The 20,708-nt window shown below is 41.3% G+C and overlaps 1 pseudogene; it reads right to left on the bottom strand.

The window, feature by feature from the left end:
* Positions 1-617: 617 nt before the first annotated feature.
* LOC132867565 (serine/threonine-protein kinase pim-3-like) overlaps positions 618-20,708 on the bottom strand; it is a 38,641-nt pseudogene continuing 18,550 nt past the window's right edge.

Genomic DNA, 20,708 nt, shown 5'->3' with positions numbered 1-20,708 from the left:
CAGCAGTATGAGTTGGTATACACCCAACTCTGAGCCAGCATGCGACATCCCCTTATTCATTTATTAGTCTTACTTACATTGAGTTTGCTTTACACTTAAACTTCCCATCTGTGCAATTACTGGGACACACAAGAAACATTAGCAACAAATGTTTATTAAAATCAAGTGAACTCAAACTTCTCTTAACATTAGTATTAGCATCCAATATCTCAGACTACATACTGACATTTTCAAATGAGTGATAACAGATGCCTTTCTCTGGGCTGAATTAAAGCTCACAACCTGGTCTCTCTAAGTAATGCTCCCATAACCTCTACATCTACAAAGCAAGAGAGAGAAATACAGGTATTTTAACTGAATGGAAGATTCAGCTTGTTGGTTGGTGTGACAAACCAGCTGGCAGGTAGCAGCCTCAAATAAATAAATAAATAAATAAAACACCTGGAAGGAAACTGAAAACACCAAAGGACAACTATCTATCAAATGCAAGTCTTGGATGCTATTGGATGCTAATACTAATGTTCTTAATTTCCCTGAGGGAAACCGCCCAAAAGGATCAATAAAGTTTTATCTAATCTAATCTAAGTCATGCCCCTTGGCAGATTCCTGTTGACCAGTCAGGGGCTCTGCTGGTTTGAGGAGGATGAGGAAGAGTCAGCTGTACTGGCATGAAAGTTGATGTCTTTCTGCTGACCTTTGCTGCTAGTCACCCAGGGGTGGAGGAGGATCTGCTCTAGGGTTGGCCGGTGAGAAGACTGCTGGCTCAGACACCAGCTAATCAGCTCCTGGCACTCTGTGACAGAAACACATGGAGGCGAAGAAGGGCAATGGTAAACAATAAACAGCAGCAAAGACCATACTTAACAGACACAGTGCATGGAGATCAATGTGAAGCCTGCCAGAGCAGATGTCACTCCGACGGACCTGTGGAGATTTTGCGTTTGAAGTAAATCTGTCCTCTCAGGATCTCTTCAGCTGTTTCGAAGGGGATGTTCCCACATACCATGTCATAAAGCAACAGGCCAAGCGACCAGACAGTGGCTGAGTGACCATCGTAGTGAAGAAACCGGAACCACTCTGGTGGACTGTACACCATTGTACCTGGAGAAAATGGGCATCGGGTATTTTGTATATATATATTTGTCAGCATAAAACAGAAAGGTTAGGATTTGGGGTTAAGGTTAGGGTTATGGTGAATCAGACATGTACAGCATTTTTGTGTGAGTGTGCAGAGCGATTGTGCTGCCTGTTAGCAAGGGCTGCAGGTCATAAGAGTGGCAGCTGGTGTTTTTGGAAAATACTTCCTGAGCAGAACAAAGATGCTGCTCATTCGTCCTCACCCAAAACAGGACTAATGCAGGACTTGACTTGTGTACGATAAGAGGTAGGGCTGGAGGAATTTTATAAGGTATTTTTTATAAGGTATCACTTCTAGCCGAACATGACTGTGACCAGGACCTTAAAAATAAGTCAAATCCCACAAAAGGCCTTTTAAGGAACTGGGCAGAATGCATCGATTTCCCAGGACTGTAACCACTTTTCCGAAATAATTAAAGAATTTCATCATTTGCCAAAAAACATCCACATTTTTCAGAGCAATTTCATTACACTCACAAATAGCCCAAACCATTTTTCCTACATTATGTACCAAAAAGTCTTATAATTGGTCCTCATGGTTATGCTGACTATCATTTCCACATGAATGTGTATAAACCTGGAATTTACATTTAGAATTCATATAATCTGTCCAAATATCTGAAACACTTTCAGATTATTTTCCATGTTTGTACTACCAACCCTACAAAGCCAAACTAACAGAAAACAGTGCCTTGATAATGATTTTTCAGGATGTTCAGACTCACCTTGCATGTCAGTGTAGTCAGTGTCTTTGATGAAGGCACTTGAGCCAAAATTGATAAGTTTGATCTGTCCGGTCCTCAGGTCCACCAGCAGGTTCTCATCCTTGATGTCTCTGTGGACAATGCTGCAGCTGTAACAGTGACGCACTGCCTGCAGAACCTGCAGGAAGAAGCCGCAAGCCACCGCCTCATCCAGTGCACCGCGCTCTGTGATGTAATCAAAAAGGTCCTGAGCAGCCTCAGGACGCTCTATCACGATCAACCAGCTGTCCACACACTTTCACCAGTCCAACAGCTGCACCACTCCTCCGAAAGTCCCAGCCACCTTCTTTAACAGCACAATCTCCAGGGGAACCACAGTGCCACACTGACAAAGATAACCCATTTAAATAAAGGTTTAACAATTTAATAAAGCAACGGAAGTCGTAAAAAATCTGACCCTAATTTGCAAACAACAACTGTGTAAGTGAAAACGCAGGCAAATCTCACCAGAGTGCCCCACTGAGCCACTCTGTCCCTGCCCACGTGTTTCACCGCCACCTGCAAATAAGCTGACAACATTATTACAATGTCCATTCAGTTACAAATAATCTACAAAGATACAGAGTAGAATAAACCTCTTTCCATTCCCTGCTCTCATAGACTGAAAAGCAAAATAAAACTTCCTTTGTCAAAACAAAGCCCACATGCCAAGTAGCACTGCACAGACAACAATACAGCAGAAAGTAAAAAGAACAGACACAACCTACCAAATAAAAGCATAAATTCATAACATGATGTGGAGGTTTTGTTGGGAACAGCAGCTGTGGTAACCTGAAAACATTTGTCTGATAGAAAATAAAGGCATAATTTAACAATCAACTGCTTATTTAATTTGAAAGCACTAAAAAACATTTTAATCGTGTAAAATACCACAACAGGCACAACCATCAATTAGACTGAGGACAGATAGTACATAATGCAGTAAACTTGATAAATTAAAAAATGCTGAATAATTCACTATTTTTAAAGGGTGACGTTCCTGCACCTAACATTCAACATCACCAAAATCATGTGTCCATCTGGATGCTGATGACACTGATCACGAAAGTAACAGCTGAAATGCAAAACTCTAAGATCTGTTTTGACTTCAGCAAAATATCATGTTAAGAATAAACACACAAACAGATTTTTTCACCAAGTATTTTAGGACATTGGAGATGCTCACATTGTAAACAGTGACACTGGAAAGTGCTCAGAAAATAAAAATCTAAAATGGGCCTGGTGGAGAGAATGTTCTTTCAGCTGCTATTTAAGTCAAGAATGAACCTTCAATCTACAGTAATAGAGTTTGTCAATGTGACACAACGTTCATTGTTACAATGGCTGATGGGATTGAACCGCCATATTGTGACACATCTTTCTTTCAACAACACCAGTACTACCATATACAGCACCTGTGCCACTTTTTTTGGACCGCAGGTTTTTTTCAGCCATGGGAAGAACTTGTTGTGTTATGGGATGCAATATCCGCTCACACGGCCGACAAGGCAAGGAAATACTGAACGGAGTGTTCTTTTATTGTTTTCCTGTGTGGAAGCAAAGTGAATGAAGTTACGTCTACGACTTAAGATATCCACAGCCTGGACATCAGCCGCTAGACATACCAACATAAACTTTTCCAGCATCCCAAGATCCTTAAAAGTGAGAAGTAAAATAAATATCCCTGCACAACCACAAGTACAGTCAGGTGTCAGGCATTTAAAACACACCTGTGAATACCTGAGACGAACCTGATGACGCTACATGCAAAACGCGTTGTTCACTACGAATAAATCATAGTATAGTGACTCCAAGTCAGTGTGCAGTTGTTTATTTATTTTTATTTTATGAGTGTGCTCAAGACATTTCCGTTCTGGTGAGTGCCTGAATTTGCTTTGCAAGTTGATTTGGATTTGCTCCTGGTAGAATTTTGCCCTGGGGTTTTCTGACTTTGCATGTGGTTGACGTCAAGAAAGCATCGGTAAGTTTAAACACAGTCTAGTTAGCCATCTCTAAATAGATAGAGAGGAAACGTAAAGTTTTCATTTGCCTGTTGGTTGTGAATTTACTTTTACAGTGTTGATATATTTTTGTCTCCTTCAAGGTAAACCAGCATATGAAATGGATGGGACAAATCCTGAATGACTCCAACAGTGCACCTGTCACTCTGAAGTACACAATGTTACATAAAAGAATATCATTTAGGTTACAATGTGCAATGTATAAGATGCATAAAAATGCAGAGGAATGTGAGGGGAGGTAAAGAATTAGGGTTTCCACTCTTGAATTTCATACAGATTGATATTTCTATTGATATGCCATTTTTCTAGGCATCTTCTCTTTGCATCAGTAGAAGTCTGTCTCAGTGTGTACCAGGTTCTTTCAAGATGGCTTTAAGCATGGTACACATACAAATACACCATGTATCACGAGTTGGATCAGTCTTGTTTTTCTTTCATTGCCTCACAATATGGCCACGCAGATCCCAGAATGCATTGCACAGTGATGTTGGTTGACAAGAATACATTTGCAGTAATTAGTGTTGCTTTTATTCTGAAGGCTGTGGCCAAAACAAAGCAACTCTCATTCTTACTGGCAACCCGTCAGCCCGGCGAACACTAGAGTATACAATACCAAATCCTCCTTTGGCTAGGACTGAGTCCAGCTGGTACACTTCCTCAAATGGCTGCTTGCCCTCCTCGGCTACACACACAGAGCAAAAAACAAGATTAGGAAAGGAAGATGTCTCACTAGCGGTTGTTGTCATCATGTTTTTCGGTTAGCGTATAGGGAGAACTACATTACATTACATTTAGCAGACACTTTTATCCAAAGCGACTTACAATTGAGAAAAACAATCAAGCTACAGCAAAATCATAGAGTAAGAAGAAGAGAGTGCCTGTTAGATGGTTAGTGGGTTGTTAGGATAGGAGGTGATCTTTGACGAGAAAGAACTAGTTGACTGAAACGTGCTGTGTTATTTTCGTCAAGTTTTGAAAACATTTTTCTGTTGCCAAATTATGTTTCACTGATTTACAGTAATTAGTTTCCTAAGTCAACATGCCCTGCATACTCATAGCTTATCTTCATTGCTAACTTTAGATTTATCATAGTCCGTGCATAAGTCTATGCATAAGATTATGAAATGTAGGTTTGGCTTTTAGGGCTTCTTTTCTTTGCAGTAACTTTCCAAGCAGGGAGGTGTGGGGAGGGCTGGGAGGTACAGGGGCCAAGGTCTTTGTCTTTGACAAATGGACTATTGACAGTGACGGGGTTTTACAGGTGAATCACACCTACCTCATCAATATTCATTTGAACTTTATATTATTTTTTTTGTGATCAACATTTTACTGATTTTCAACAAGGGGGTGGGGGGGTCACAGACATTAAATAGCACTGTGTACAGCAATAGTGAAGTATCAAAAGCAAAACAAGCAAAAACAAAAACATAAAAAAGGATTAGTGTGCGAGTGTACACTATCGTCTCATCCAAGAAATTATATCGGATGAGAAGTTTTCCCAGGCTTCTACGGTAGCAGGTCAGGCTTTATTCAGTCTTGCAGTAGTACAACCCCGATTCCAAAAAAGTTGGGACAAAGTACAAATTGTAAATAAAAACAGAATGCAATAATTTACAAATCTCAAAAACTGATATTGTATTCACAATAGAACATAGACAACATATCAAATGTCGAAAGTGAGACATTTTGAAATTTCATGCCAAATATTGGCTCATTTGAAATTTCATGACAGCAACACATTTCAAAAAAGTTGGGACAGGGGCAATAAGAGGCTGGAAAAGTTCAAGGTACAAAAAAAGGAACAGCTGGAGGACCAAATTGCAACTCATTAGGTCAATTGGCTGGGTGCCTATGATCTTCGGGCCCTTAGACGGCACTGCATCACATACAGGCATGCTTCTGTATTGGAAATCACAAAATGGGCTCAGGAATATTTCCAGAGAACATTATCTGTGAACACAATTCGCCATGCCATCCGCCGTTGCCAGCTAAAACTCTATAGTTCAAAGAAGAAGCCGTATCTAAACATGATCCAGAAGCGCACACGTCTTCTCTGGGCCATTAACATGACTGGGTTTAAAAGAGCATCTTGGAGTGGCAGCGGCTCTCAGAAGTAAAGATGGGAAGAGGATCACCAGTCCCCCTAATTCTGCGCCGACAAATAGTGGAGCAATCTCAGAAAGGAGTTCGACAGTGTAAAATTGCAAAGAGTTTGAACATATCATCATCTACAATGCATAATATCATCAAAAGATTCAGAGAATCTGGAAGAATCTCTGTGCGTAAGGGTCAAGGCCGGAAAACCATACTGGGTGCCTATGATCTTCGGGCCCTTAGACGGCACTGCATCACATACAGGCATGCTTCTGTATTGGAAATCACAAAATGGGCTCAGGAATATTTCCAGAGAACATTATCTGTGAACACAATTCGCCATGCCATCCGCCGTTGCCAGCTAAAACTCTATAGTTCAAAGAAGAAGCCGTATCTAAACATGATCCAGAAGCGCACACGTCTTCTCTGGGCCAAGGCTCATTTAAAATGGACTGTGGCAAAGTGGAAAACTGTTCTGTGGTCAGATGAATCAAAATTTGAAGTTCTTTATGGAAATCAGGGACGCCGTGTCATTCGGACTAAAGAGGAGAAGGACGACCCAAGTTGTTATCAGCACTCAGTTCAGAAGTCTGCATCTCTGATGGTATGGGGTTGCATTAGTGCGTGTGGCATGGGCAGCTTACACATTTGGAAAGACACCATCAGTGCTGAAAGGTATATCCAGGTTCTAGAGCAACATATGCTCCCATCCAGACGACGTCTCTTTCAGGGAAGACCTTGCATTTTCCAACATGACAATGCCAAACCACATACTGCATCAATTACAGCAACATGGCTGCGTAGAAGAAGGGTCCGGGTACTGAACTGGCCAGCCTGCAGTCCAGATCTTTCACCCATAGAAAACATTTGGTGCATCATAAAACGGAAGATACGACAAAAAAGACCTAAGACAGTTGAGCAACTAGAATCCTACATTAGGCAAGAATGGGTTAACATTCCTATCCCTAAACTTGAGCACCTTGTCTCCTCAGTCCCCAGACATTTACAGACTGTTGTAAAGAGAAAAGGGGATGTCTCACAGTGGTAAACATGGCCTTGTCCCAACTTTTTTGAGATGTGTTGTCATGAAATTTAAAATCACCTAATTTTTCTCTTTAAATGATACATTTTCTCAGTTTAAACATTTGATATGTCATCCATGTTCTATTCTGAATAAAATATGGAATTTTGAATCTTCCACATCATTGCATTCCGTTTTTATTTACAATTTGTACTTTGTCCCAACTTTTTTGGAATCGGGGTTGTAAGTTCAAGATTAACAATTCTAAGAAGGCTTTGTATCCAGAATGACTTCATACAGATATCAGGAGTAAACCAGTGTTTTGTAATTGTTTTCTTTGCAGATGTGAACCCAGCAAAAAACATTTTCCATTGAATTTGTTTTAGAGAGATGTCAGAGGTATCATTAAGGAGACAGAAACCAGGATTAGGAATATAAGAAATGCCAAGTATATCAGATAACACAGAATTTACATGGGTCCAGAGGTTAGATATGATTGGACAATTCCAAAGCATATGCAAAAACGTTCCAGGTGAGGTGTTATTGCAAATGTGACAGTCATACGAAGCCTGTAGTTTCATCTGGAATCTCTTATAGGGTGTGGTGTATGTTCTGTGAATGGTTTTAAAGTGAATAAGTTGATGAGCTAAATTCTTAGAGGTTAAACTTAAATTCGACCACACAGTATCCCAGTCTACATTCACATCTAATTCTCCCAGTTCCCTATTCCAAATAGATTCAATTGACAGAGGCTTTAGACTATGTTCAGTTAGTTTCCTGTATATTAAGGAGACAGACAATCTACCAAATATAGGCAAGATCCATTCTAGCATGGGATGAGAGGGAAGGGGAGAATCCCAGGGAACACCATATGCTTTTAAGGCTGATCTTAGCTGAAAGTACGCAAAGTAAGATGACGCTGGGAGAGAGAAGCGTGTCCTTAAGTCCTGAATAGAGCAGAGACCTTGAGCATCATATATATCACCAAGCATGTTTATTCCAAGTGATGACCAAGAGGGTTGAATAAATGGTTGGTTACCACATAATAAATTAAAGTTGTGCCATAGTGGCGTATTCTTACAGAATTTAAATGGGCCACCCATCCATCTTTCTGCCCTCTTCCATACCTGTACAGAATTAGCAATAATAAGTCCGAATTTATTAAGTGCTTTAGTACGTATATTGGTAAACAATATGTCCTGTAGCCTATGTGGTGCAACCTTAGCAGACTCAATCATTTTCCATGCAGAGGTAGCTTCTGGGTTGACCCATGTGCCGAGTGCCCTGATTTGGAATGACCAATAATAATGTTCAAAGTTTGGTACCGCCAAACCACCAAGCAGTTTTGGCCACTGTAATGTTGTCAAACGAATCCTAGGCCTTCTACCATTCCAAATAAATTTGGACATCATAGAATGTAGGTCTTTAAAATAAGTTGGAGGGGGAGGGAGTGGCAACATGAAGAAAAGGAAATTGATACGTGGCAATACGTTCATTTTAACTGTATTAATTCTGCCTTGAATGGTTGTTTTTAAATTCTTCCATCTTTCAATGTCAGACTTTATCTTGGTTAGCAGAGTGTTGAAGTTGTCCCTGTTTATCTTATGTATGTTTTTATGAATTTGAATGCCCAGATAGGTAAAAGAGCTTTTGACCTGAATGCATGCAGGAATAGGAGTTTTTATACTTTTATTATTCAGAGGCATTAAGGCGGATTCCCTTTCGCCCGTAGTCAGCTGGGATAGGCTCCAGCTTGCCTGCGACCCTGTAGAAGGATAAAGCGGCTAGAGATAATGAGATGAGAGATGAGATTAAGGCGGATTCTGACCAATTTATTTTGTAGCCTGAGAGGCCACTAAAATTATCAAATTCTTTCATTATTAGGTGAATGGAGGTGCCAAAATTGTCTAAAAACAAAATAATGTCATCTACATACAGTGATATAATGTGGTTTTGATCACCAATTCTCATCGGAGAAGCTGTGGATTGTCTAATGCCTTGTGCTAAGGGTTCCAGGGATAGACAAAATAAGAGAGGGGAAAGCGGGCATCCCTGTCTTGTTCCACGTTGCAATTTAAATGGGGGAGAGATCAGGCCTCCTGTTAGGACACTTGTACAGGGTGAGTGGTACAATGTTTTTATCATTGCCATAAACTTATGCCCAAACCCAAAATGTTTTAATACTGCCCACATGTATTGCCACTCTAGCCTGTCAAAGGCTTTCTCTGCGTCAAGTGAAAATACAGCACATGGATTTTGATGGCTATCTGCAGCATCTATAATATGCAGCAGCCTTCTCATGTTATCAGATGCGAACCGTCCTTGGATGAAACCTGTTTGGTCCGTGTTAACTAAAGAGTGAATGACTCTTTCAAGGCGCAATGCAAGAGCCTTAGCATATATTTTTAGATCGGTCGTGAGCAGGGATATTGGTCTGAAACTAGAGCACTCAAGAGGATCCTTTCCCTTTTTTAGGAGAAGAGTGATGAGTGCAGTTTTTTGGTCTCTATGAAAAGTCCCATTCTTAATGGCAAAATTAAAAGAATCAAGCATAAGTGAACCTACCATGTCCCAAAGTTCTAAAAATAGCTCTGGTGGGAGGCCATCTAAACCAGGTGATTTGCCTTTGTTTAGGCATTTCAGGGCTCTATGTAGCTCGTCAAGTTCTAATGGGGCCTCAAGGTCACCCTGGTCTACCTGTGAGACCCTGGGCAAGTCCAGCCTATCTAGAAAGCTTGTACAAGTGGCATCATTGAAGACAATCTCAGATTTATAAAGATTTTCAAAAAATGATGTAAAAGTTGTATTGATGGCTTGGGAGTTTGTTGTAATTTTACCATCAGCTTTTATAGCTGCGATGTGTGCCTTAGTTTCACAGTCTTTAAGCATAAGTGCCAGAAGGTGACTAGGCCGCTCTGATTCAAAGTAGTACCTCTGTCTGGTTCTATGTAAGATGAACTCTGCTTTTGACATGGCTATTGCATTGTATTCATCCTTCAATTATGCCAGCAGTGTAGACTGATCATCTGACAGGCTGTGTTTTTGCAAATTCTGTAATGATTCAATTTTATTTTCTAAATTAGAGATCTGAACAGCTTTTGATTTGCCACCATAGACGAGAATGAGATACAAAAGCCACGGATAAAACATTTTGTGGCCTCCCATAAAGCTTGTGGATTGGTGTCTTCATTTGTGTTAATATCTAGGAAATCTTTCAACTGGATTTTGAGTGAGATAAGGAAATTAGGGTTGGTTAACAAGGATGTATTCAATCGCCACCTAGGGGCCCTAATCTTAATGTTGGGCAGATCAATGTTACATAGTAATGCAGAGTGATCAGATAACAGAATTGGCTGAATAGAGATGGAAGTATTTCCTGCAATTAAGGATGAGCTAACAAAGATATAATCTATCCTAGAAAATGTCTTATGTCTGTTGGAGAAAAATGTGTAATCCCTAGTATCAATATTCTGCATACGCCAGAGGTCAATAAGGTTAAGATCTTTTATGAATGAGTTCAACAAAGTAGATGAAAGATTGGTCGCTGCATCTGGATTAGATTTATCAAGAACAGGGTTAATAACAGCATTAAAATCACCTCCTATCACTAAAGAGCAGTCGTTTAGTTCTAGTAGTAGTGGATTGCCAATATAAGTAAAAAAGTCCCTGTCTGGCTCATTTGGACAATATATAGATATGAATGCCAGTTTCACATGGAGAATACTACCAGTAACAAATGCCAGTCTGCCATTCTCATCCTTTGCGCTATGCTTGATGTCGAGATCAAATTTCCTTTTCATCAAGATGCACACACCCTTGGTTTTATTTAGTGCACATGACGATGCAATAAGTTTGTAGTGTTTGTTTTGAAAACAGGCCACATCGCTTTGTCTGAGATGTGTTTCTTGAATTAGGGCAATGTCCGCCCTTTTACGATGCAGGTACTCAAGGACACGCGTTCGTTTGATAGCAAAGTTAAGTCCATTAACATTAAGTGACAGAATAATCAAGGGTAGCATTTATGTTACGAACAGCTAAGATCAGATTCAATATGAGGATAACTGCTGATATATGTTGATGTGTGATAAAGAATAAAGCTAACATACACCTGCCAAATATTTTGACATTTCACTAATGCTAGTAGAGTTCTAACGTGAAGTAAAAATATGTCTGTAGAGGAGGGGGAGGGAAAACTATAGACAAAAACTGGCACAGACCGCACAGAAATCCTTCTGTAGGCCTGCAAAAACACAAACTTCGACTGATCCATGGCCAATCCACTCCAAAGCATGGCTATAGTAGCAGGCACCCACACAGCCAACAAAAAATAATAATAATAAAAAAAATAAAATAAGAATAATTAAAATAAATAAATAAATAAATAAATAAATGAATGGATAATTCTTCACCAACCCGGTGAACGGGTGAAATTAAAACTTGAGGCTAATGTCGATATAAAAACAAAAACAGGTTGACCTTAGAAAAAAAAAAAACATTGTAGCCTATGTATTCAGCCTTAACCTATGGAGGCGACATTGCTATTAACATAGTTGACATAAATTTTGTAAAGCTGTAGAACACCAGTAAACATGCCCTTGTGGAAGGGAACTGCTAGCCATCCTTCATTCATGTCCACTATATTGCCTTCTCCTGTGTGTTGATTAACGTTACCACCATGATGCTTGCCCTCGCTGCTTTGGCCAGGGAGAAGAGCGGTAGCTCCGTTGTCATCCCGCGCTGTTGCAGGAGCTAATCTCCGTGGCAGGGAGCTGATAAAATCGTCCGCAGCTTGAGGGGAATCAAATGTCATCTTCTAACCATGATGCTCTATCTTCAAGGCGGGGTAGATGAGAAACGGTTCCAGGCCCATGGCTGTAGCCTTCTTCATGACAGGACTGAAGCTCTTTGCTGTTGTAGTTGGACTGAAGTTGGGAAAGAATAGGAGAGTTGTGTTGCTGGCGTACTTCACTGGATATACTTTGCGTGCACCTTTGAGTATGGCTGATCTATCCTGCCATCGTAGAAGATAAGGGTGCGTGGCTTGTTGGTTTTAGCATCATGGCCGTCATACACCCGATGTGCCCGCTCAATATCAATGTCCAGACCCACCAGTGATGGAATCCATTTGGGAAGATTAGCCTTGAGATAGCCGACTATATCAGAGCCCTCTGCCGTTTCTGGTAAGCCAACAATTCTGACGTTGTTTCTACGACCCCTATCCTCCAAGTCTGTCAGCTTTGTATTGAGTTGATCAAACTGTTTCCTTAGATCGATAACCAATCGTCTGTCCTCTCATGCAGCCGCTTACACTGAGTCCACTCGGTCTTGGGTGTGTTTAGCAGCTGTAGCCACTCTTTCTAATTCCCCACTAACTTCCTTTACCACTTCGTTTGTCTTCTGTAGATCCGTGTGTATATCGTGTAATGCAGGGATCAACACAGAGTCCATAGCTTCCTTAACTGCAGAAGTAACTATTGAATCCAGGGCACTTTGTTGTTCTTGAAGTGCTAGCTTTATGCCATTAGCAATAGCCGCATCGAGGTCATCTTTAGAGATGGAGGAATCTTTAAACTTTTTCTTTAAAGGCGATTGTTCAATCTCCCTTTTTCGTGATTCTTTAGTTGAAGAGGTGTTCATGGTGGGATAGGTGTCGAAATATCCAATTTATGTGTTAGGATAAATTAAAAAATATGCCTATATGAGTAGAGCGAGAAACTACGCCAGCATTGCCGTTGAAGGGTCACGTGATCTGAACTTTATATTATTTAAACTTTATAATATTCACTGACTTTGGAGAAAAAAAACATAGGGAGTCTGAAGTTTCTACAATTAGTATTGAAACTACAGAACATTTCTGAATGCTGTTCTTACTTTTATGTAGCCAACACCTATGTTTACAAAGTTCAGACTTCAAAAGTCTTGCGCAGATATATTTATAGTGTTTTTTACAAGGTTTGAAGACTCTGAAAATAGTTTTGTAAGGTTGTGTTTGCACTTAATTTAAATAAAAACAAATGTCATTACATTCACTTTACTCTCATATTACTACTGCTGAGGGTGTCCAGAATATAACCATGTGTGTCACTTTTGCATGGATGTTGTTAGTTAGATGAAATACTTAAAGATGTCACGGTTTATCAGACTGCCACAGAGTGTTAAACAGCCAAACCCAAAATGTGATGTATAAGGAGCTGGCTGAATAAGAGTTGCAAACACTCACATGTTGACCGAACAATAAAGTTTAGAAAATGGCGGTTATATTGCTGGGACATGTTATTAAGTGACCCTTCCGACTGAGTGACGTAAAAAAGTCAGAGTTGCATCGAGTGAGGATTGCGGAAGGAGGTGTAACTCGGCTGGTCCCTTGCTGCAGGTGGAGCATCGCCAGCGGGTCCTTGCTGAGACAGGAGGAGAGCTTCGCCATCTTCCAAACGTCTGCGGTCACTGGAGGTGGTTGTGCCTTCTGATTGGTCGAGCCGACCGTAGACTCCCAATCCTAGGCACCGTATGCAAATTGCAAATTTAACTATTACAAAAATAATGGGGGCGGCACGGTGGTGTAGTGGTTAGCGCTGTCGCCTCACAGCAAGAAGGTCTGGGTTCGAGCCCTGTGGCCGGCGAGGGCCTTTCTGTGTGGAGTTTGCATGTTCTCCCCGTGACCGTGTGGGTTTCCTTCGGGTGCTCCGGTTTCCCCCACAGTCCAAAGACATGCAGGTTAGGTTAACTGGTGACTCTAAATTGACCGTAGGTGTGAATGTGAGTGTGAATGGTTGTCTGTGTCTATGTGTCAGCCCTGTGATGACCTAGCGACTTATCCAGGGTGTACCCCACCTTTCGCCCGTAGTCAGCTGGGATAGGCTCCAGCTTGCCTGCGACCCTGTAGAAGGATAAAGCGGGTAGAGATAATGAGATGAGATGAGACAAAAATAACGGGTAGGTTGGAGACAAACAACTGGGTTTATATGAATGCAAACACCAGGTTGCATGGGAGAATGAATTTCCATGGATAAGCACATTTTCGACTATACAATATTCAGGCATGAGATTTTTCAGCTCAAAATCTGATTTCAGACTTCCCTTTCATTGTTATTATATTAAAATTCAAGACAAGAGTATCACTTCAGATTTTTCACTCTGAGCTCTCTTATGCCCAATACAGGAATCCCATAACCTTTAGTAACTGAGAGAACAAAATCAACAATTCAAAAATTCTTTAATTGTATAAATCTGAAACGGTTTGCACAGGGCCGGATTACGGACCGGGCCAGTGGGGCCGGCGCCCAGGGGGGCCCATAGCGATGCCGATGCTGATGCCAATTGCGACATCAGAGGGCCTCTATTCTCTAGGATCTTATGACTACTTACACTGTTATAAGGCATATCTGAAGAAAACAGAGGGAAGGGGTGGGTTGGTGGGTGGCGGGGGACGGCAATCAGAGGGCCCCTGGCCCTGCTGTAGTGCCTCTTGTGAAAACTCCTGAGGCCATAACGTCTGCCAACTAGGGGTTCAAGGAAGTAGGGGGAATGCTTTCAGAGGATCCTATGATTATGAAAGCCCCTGCTAAGGGTCGTGACTTCTGGCTATCTGGGGGCCCTAGAGAGAGCCCTAATGGGAAAGTGTACTGTTAAGAGTAGCACCAAATTCTGGGCCCTATGGACTTAGCTCAAATGGACCCCCCCCACAAAAAAAAAACTGACTCCCTATGGGGCCCCCCGATACGTAGGGCCTTGGTGACTGAGTCCCACTTTCCCCCCTACTTCGACGCCCCTGAAGAGAGCCCTCTGATTACAAACGTCCTTACAAAGGGCCTCTGATTTACCAAGGGTTTTGGTGTTGGGGTTCGTTTTTGTTCCTTACTTCATGTCATGTCATAGGCAGATAACAACATGCCTTGTGTGCCTCACGCCGGGGGCACATACACGCGAATTTGGCAAAGCGAAGCGAAATTCGCCATTCATTCCTATGAGGGAAGCGAAGTGGGGCGAAGGCAAGCGAACAGGGTGAAGCGAAGTGAAAATATTTGGCCAAGTTTAATATTATGCAAATGAGGAGCGAATTTCGCCTGCGGCGGCCAATCAAATCAGCAACATAAATGTTTTAATCGATTTGATTCGCCACTACGACCTCAAAGCCGTTGTAAGGACTAGTGTATTTTCAGTGAGAAATTTCGGAAGTCTAAGTGAAAATCTAATATCGATTTTCCAATGGACTGACCAGAAGGGGCGGAGACTTGGGCTCTCTCTATATATAGGCTCCCTGCTTCAGTACTCCTCACAACATTCTGACCATTCCGCTTGACAACTTGCTCTGTGTTCAGCCTGTTCAACCAGACTTGTTCAGCAGTTTAGCATCCAACAGCCTTTTTAAAGGCTTATATCTATTTATATATTATATTATATTATATTATATTATATTATATTATATTATATTATATATTATAACACATCACTGCACATTCAAAGGTTCAAAGCCTTTGTAAAAGGCTAGAGCATTTCCAACAGCCTTTGTGAAGGCTCATTGTCTTTAATTATTATATTATATTATATTTCATTATATTATATTACTAGAAACAACACTGCACCTTCAAAGGTTCAAAGCCTTTTTAAAGGCTCATTGCCTTTAATTATTGTATTGTGTGTGTGTGTGTGTGTGTGTGTGTGTGTGTGTGTGTATTATTATTATAATCAGTTGTGAGAAATTTAGGAAGTCCCAGTGAAAATCCAGTAGATATAACACTCCCACATTACACTTGGCATCAGTAATATGGATTGCAAACAAAAAAGTGGGGCTTCAAAACGAAAAGCCAAAAAAATTAGGGAGGCAAAGCAGGCCGATTTTTTTAAAAATGTGCCTCTGATTTCTAACTTTTTCGACAAGCCTCAAGATTCAAGTATTGATAATGTCATCAGTGGCCCGAGTTGTAGCAATGAAGAGATCACTACTGGCTTGATCATACAGGAGCCCTCACAGACCCAATCAAGTGTAGACCCGACCTGTCAGGCTCAGGCCTCAGGCCCACAATCAGACCAGGCATCTCTTGAGAAAGTGTTTCCAAGTGAGGAGGAGTGCACGGAGCCCAGTTTCACACCAGAAGCTTGGGACTCCAACTCCAGTTGTGAAACACTTAATGACCCTGCTTTACGGCCAAATACCACAACCGACCAAGACTGCACTCTTGTTAGTACAGGAGACTCACTGTCAGACCAGGCATCGCCTGAGAAAGTCTTGTCAAGTTAGAAGGGGCACACCGAGACCAGTATCACACCAGAAGCTGTGGGCTCAAACTCCTGGTGTGAAACAAATAATGACCCTGCTTTATGGCCAAGTTCCATTACTGAACAAGCCAAGTCGATTCTGGTTAGTAGAGGAGCAGCTGCTTTTCAAAATCTAAGTGAAAAGTACCCTGCCTCAAGTAGGGATAGGACAATGGGGGGCATGACTAGGAGTTTCACAAATTCCTTACTCAAATGTTCTCTACCTAATGGCCAGTCTGTGACTAGGCAGTGGCTACTTTACTCCCCTTCAACTGGTTGCATCTTTTATTTTGCTTGCAAGCTATTTTCAAGTAAGCACAATGCGTTTGTCCACGGGTTTTCTGATTGGAAACATTCTGAGTGTATCGGTGAGCATGAGAGGAGTGAGGAGCATAAGGCTTGCATGCTAGCATTACACAATCGCTCCAAAAACACAGGAAGAGTTGATTCTGATCTTGTCAAACAAATGGATGCAGAGAGGCAATACTGGCGGGAAGTTTTGAAAAGAGTTGTTGCTGTAATCCAGTTTTTGGGGGAGAGGGGCCTTGCTTTCAGGGGAGACGATGAGCAGCTGGGATCACCTCACAATGGTAATTTCTTGGGCATTGTCGAACTGTTGGCCAAATTTGACCCTTTTCTAGCCGACCATCTCCAAAGGTTTGGAGGCAAGGGCAAAGGCTCTGTGTCCTACCTCTCATCAACAATCTGTGAGGAATTTATCCACTTAATGGGAGAAAGAACAAAGAAAGCAATTATCAGCGAGATTAAAGAGTCCAAACACTTTTCTGTTATAGTTGACTCCACTCCAGACCTTGCTCATATGGACCAATTCACTTTTATTTTCAGGTTTGTAAATAATGGTGGTGAAGTAGTTGAGCGTTTTCTGGCTTTTGAGCCTATTGGAAATCATAGTGGGAGCAGTTTGGCTGAGTGTGTTGTTGCTATAGTGGAGAACCTGGGCCTAGACTTAACTAACTGTAGAGGCCAGTCTTATGACAATGCAAGTAATATGTCATGAAAGTACAATGGAGTCCAAGCTCATCTGAAACGAATAAACCCATTAATTTGTTATGTCCCCTGTGCAGCACGTTCATTGAATTTAGTTGGTGTCAATGCTGTTGACAGTTGCCCAGAAGCTGGCCGTTTCTTTGACTTTGTGCAATCACTATACACATTTTGTACCTTGTTAACACACAGGTGGGGAAAGGTGTTTCGTGATACAGATGTGAAACTCACATTGAAATCGTTGTCAGGTACTTGCTGGAGTTCAAGAGATGAATCCACAAAGGCTCTTTGGAAATATTATCCACAATTGAGAGAGGCACTGAACAATATTTCCAAAGATTCACAGGAGAAACGTGAAACTAGAAGCGAGGCCTCTGCACTCTGTGGCAAGCTGGACACCCTAGAGATAGCCTTCATGGCACACTTTTGGGATACAATACTGCAGCGGTTCCAAGCCACAAGTCTGCAGTTGCAGAAACATAACATTGACATACACACGGCTACACGGCTTCTCCTTTCACTTCGTGACTTTGTGGCAGAACAGAGAGACAATTTCACCTTTTTTGAAGGGTCAGCTTTAAATGTTACCCATTCAGTCTCCCAAGACTACAGGCATGACCTCCAGCACACAAAGAAGCGCAAATGTATGGCTGATGAAAGTGAAGAGCCAGGTGTTGAATTTAGTGGAAAAGAAAAGTTTCGGATTGAAACATTCAATGTTCTAATTGACAAACTTGTGTCTTGTCTTAACCATCGGTTAACTGCATACACACACTTGACCAATCATTTTCATGTTCTTTTCATGCCTGACAATATGTCCAACAGTGAGCTCACTTCAAGGGCCAAATCACTTGCTGCAGCATATCCCACAGATTTGGACATGAGCTTGGCAGATGAACTTGTACAATACAAATCATTCATGCCAGAAAATCAAAAATACCCAAGTACAATGCTGAAGACCATGGTGGATTTGGATCTACAGTCCACTTTTCCAAATGTCTACATAGCACTCAGACTTTTTTTGACCCTGCCTATTACAAATTGTGAAGGGGAACGTTCATTCTCCAGACTGGCTCGTATTAAGAATGAACTCAGGATGACAATGTGCCAAAACCGCTTGAATTCACTTTCTCTTCTGGCAATTGAATCAGAGTTGGTCCGACAGCTTAACTTTGATGAATTAGTGGATGACTTTGCAAGAAGGAAGAGTAGGAAAAAAACTTATATAGCCTAGAATGAATTATTCCTTAGGTACAGCTTAATTATTGACATATCCTAATCAGTTTCCTTGTTAACTTCTTGACACAATACATATATCTTTAATCACTAACAATGTATGCCTTAATGTTCTAAACATACAGTATGTTCACATGTCACTTTATTTACTTCATTCACATGTTGCCCTCTGCTAGTTTGCGACCTCAGTAGCCTTTGTGTGTGTGTGTGTGTGGGGGGGGGGGGGGGGGGGGGGGGGGGGGGGGGGGTTGCGAATTCCTGGCCCCGGGGCCCAGACCCCCCATAATCCGGCCCTGGGTTTGCAGTTAATTGGGATCCCCGGTTTTTATCGTTTCAGCCGCGCATCAGACCCTCGGCCAACTGAACATGTCTTAATGACACTTTATTTTCTTACCTTTCATTCTCTTGACAAACAAGCATGCACTCATGTAAGTAAAACGTGATAATCAGTTTCTAACCTCTTTTAAGTCCATTAACTGCACGGACTTCACTCCAACTTCCGCCTCCTCATTAAGCGCGTGCTGCTTCCGCCCAGCACCCATCGCGCTCTCCAAATCTCGCGAGATTACGATACCTACACTGTTAGCGAGTGCTGTTAATTTACAGCAGAATTCCAACAGTATTAATCACGGTATCATGTTGTATTTTTTTGCATTGTGGGAAATAACCTGAACCATCTGTTCAGCTGGATCTGTTGCTGGATCTGTTCCTCTCTCTATCCATCTAGCAAATTGTGTGGTGAGTAGCAGTTTTATTACATTCATAAATTGGTGCAAAGTATATTGGCAATGTTTTCAGTTTGTTTTCCTCAGCCTACTAAATATGTGCATGTCATGACAGAATAATTTAGTAGCTAGCTAAATTTTCACAGATGATAGATGATTCCTACATGTCTAAGGTGTGCACACACATTTTACCAGTGAATTCGTGAAGCATAATAATGATGCCTTAATGGTGTAAATACACCACAACATAAAACTTCTGTTCATGCTGATTATTGGGTGGTATTCTAGATTAAAAATTTTAGTTCAGAAATTGAGTGCTGAAGAGGATTTCCTTTACTGTAACTTACTACTGTTTCTAGTCGGTATATGACTGTTTTTCTATTGCAGTTTATTGTTCATTTACCATTGTTGTTACCATGTTTGCCATTAATTAATGAATCTATGGCGGCCCGTGTATTATTTGATCTATGCAGTGTTTGGTGAGTGTTTTGGGCATCGTTTTAGTTGGACTGTACAGTTTTTGACATATTTCTTTGACATTACAGGTACTGCAGACTATTTGCTGCTGCGCTACTGATCACAGTAAGGACTTGCCGTTCAGGTGAACTAGTGAAAGGAGTTGTTGTTCATGCTGCACAGTGCAGTTTACTGTTTAATGAATCATAACAGTCAAGTTTGCAATAATGTTTTCTTGTCAGAGATGTGCACATCAGTGTAACGACACAGTTGCCTATGTGAGACACATGAAAATTCACAGCAATATGCCCAATTTAAAACTGTGGTGTTGTATGCCTAATTGCAAAAGGACCTTTCGAAAATGTGCAGGTCTGAAAGCACATCTATACAGAGATCATAAGAAACGTGATACTGAGCCCAGCTTGAGTATGCCAGTGGACCTGACCTGCCATGTTGACTTCTGTAGTGACAAATCTGATTCCCTGACAGATTTTTACTCTCACCTTAAAGCTCACATTAAAGAAGGACGAGCAGTTGCATGTCCTTTTATGCATTGTGGTAAGACATTTACTGTGGTATCAACTTTTACATCTCATTTGTCCAGAAAACATAAAGTGCAGAGGGAAATCTAATGGCGTCTATCATTGACCTAGCAGGTGCAAGTGGAACAAGTGGCACTCATAATGATAGTGACTTACTGGGTGACATGCAGGTTGATGCAGCTGACAATACTGAGCATTTAGAGGTTACCCCAGAAAATATTGATGATACATTGTTCTTGAGGAATCTTGCTCTCTTTTATCTTAAACTACAAGCAAAGTTGCTGCTTCCATCATCCACTTTTCAGACGATCATTGAAGAGTTGCAGTCAATACATGACATCAGCCAGTCACAATTCCTTTTTAAACTGAATGAGAAATTGCATGTGCTTGGGATTCCAGATGATGTCATTAGGACTCTTATTGATGATCTGAAAACAGAAGATCTTTTCCAGACTCACAATGCCAACACACTG

This window comes from Neoarius graeffei, chromosome 19, assembly GCF_027579695.1.
Source record: "Neoarius graeffei isolate fNeoGra1 chromosome 19, fNeoGra1.pri, whole genome shotgun sequence".
In the NCBI taxonomy this organism is placed as follows: domain Eukaryota; kingdom Metazoa; phylum Chordata; class Actinopteri; order Siluriformes; family Ariidae; genus Neoarius; species Neoarius graeffei.
This window is presented reverse-complemented; position numbering and strand designations above follow the sequence as displayed.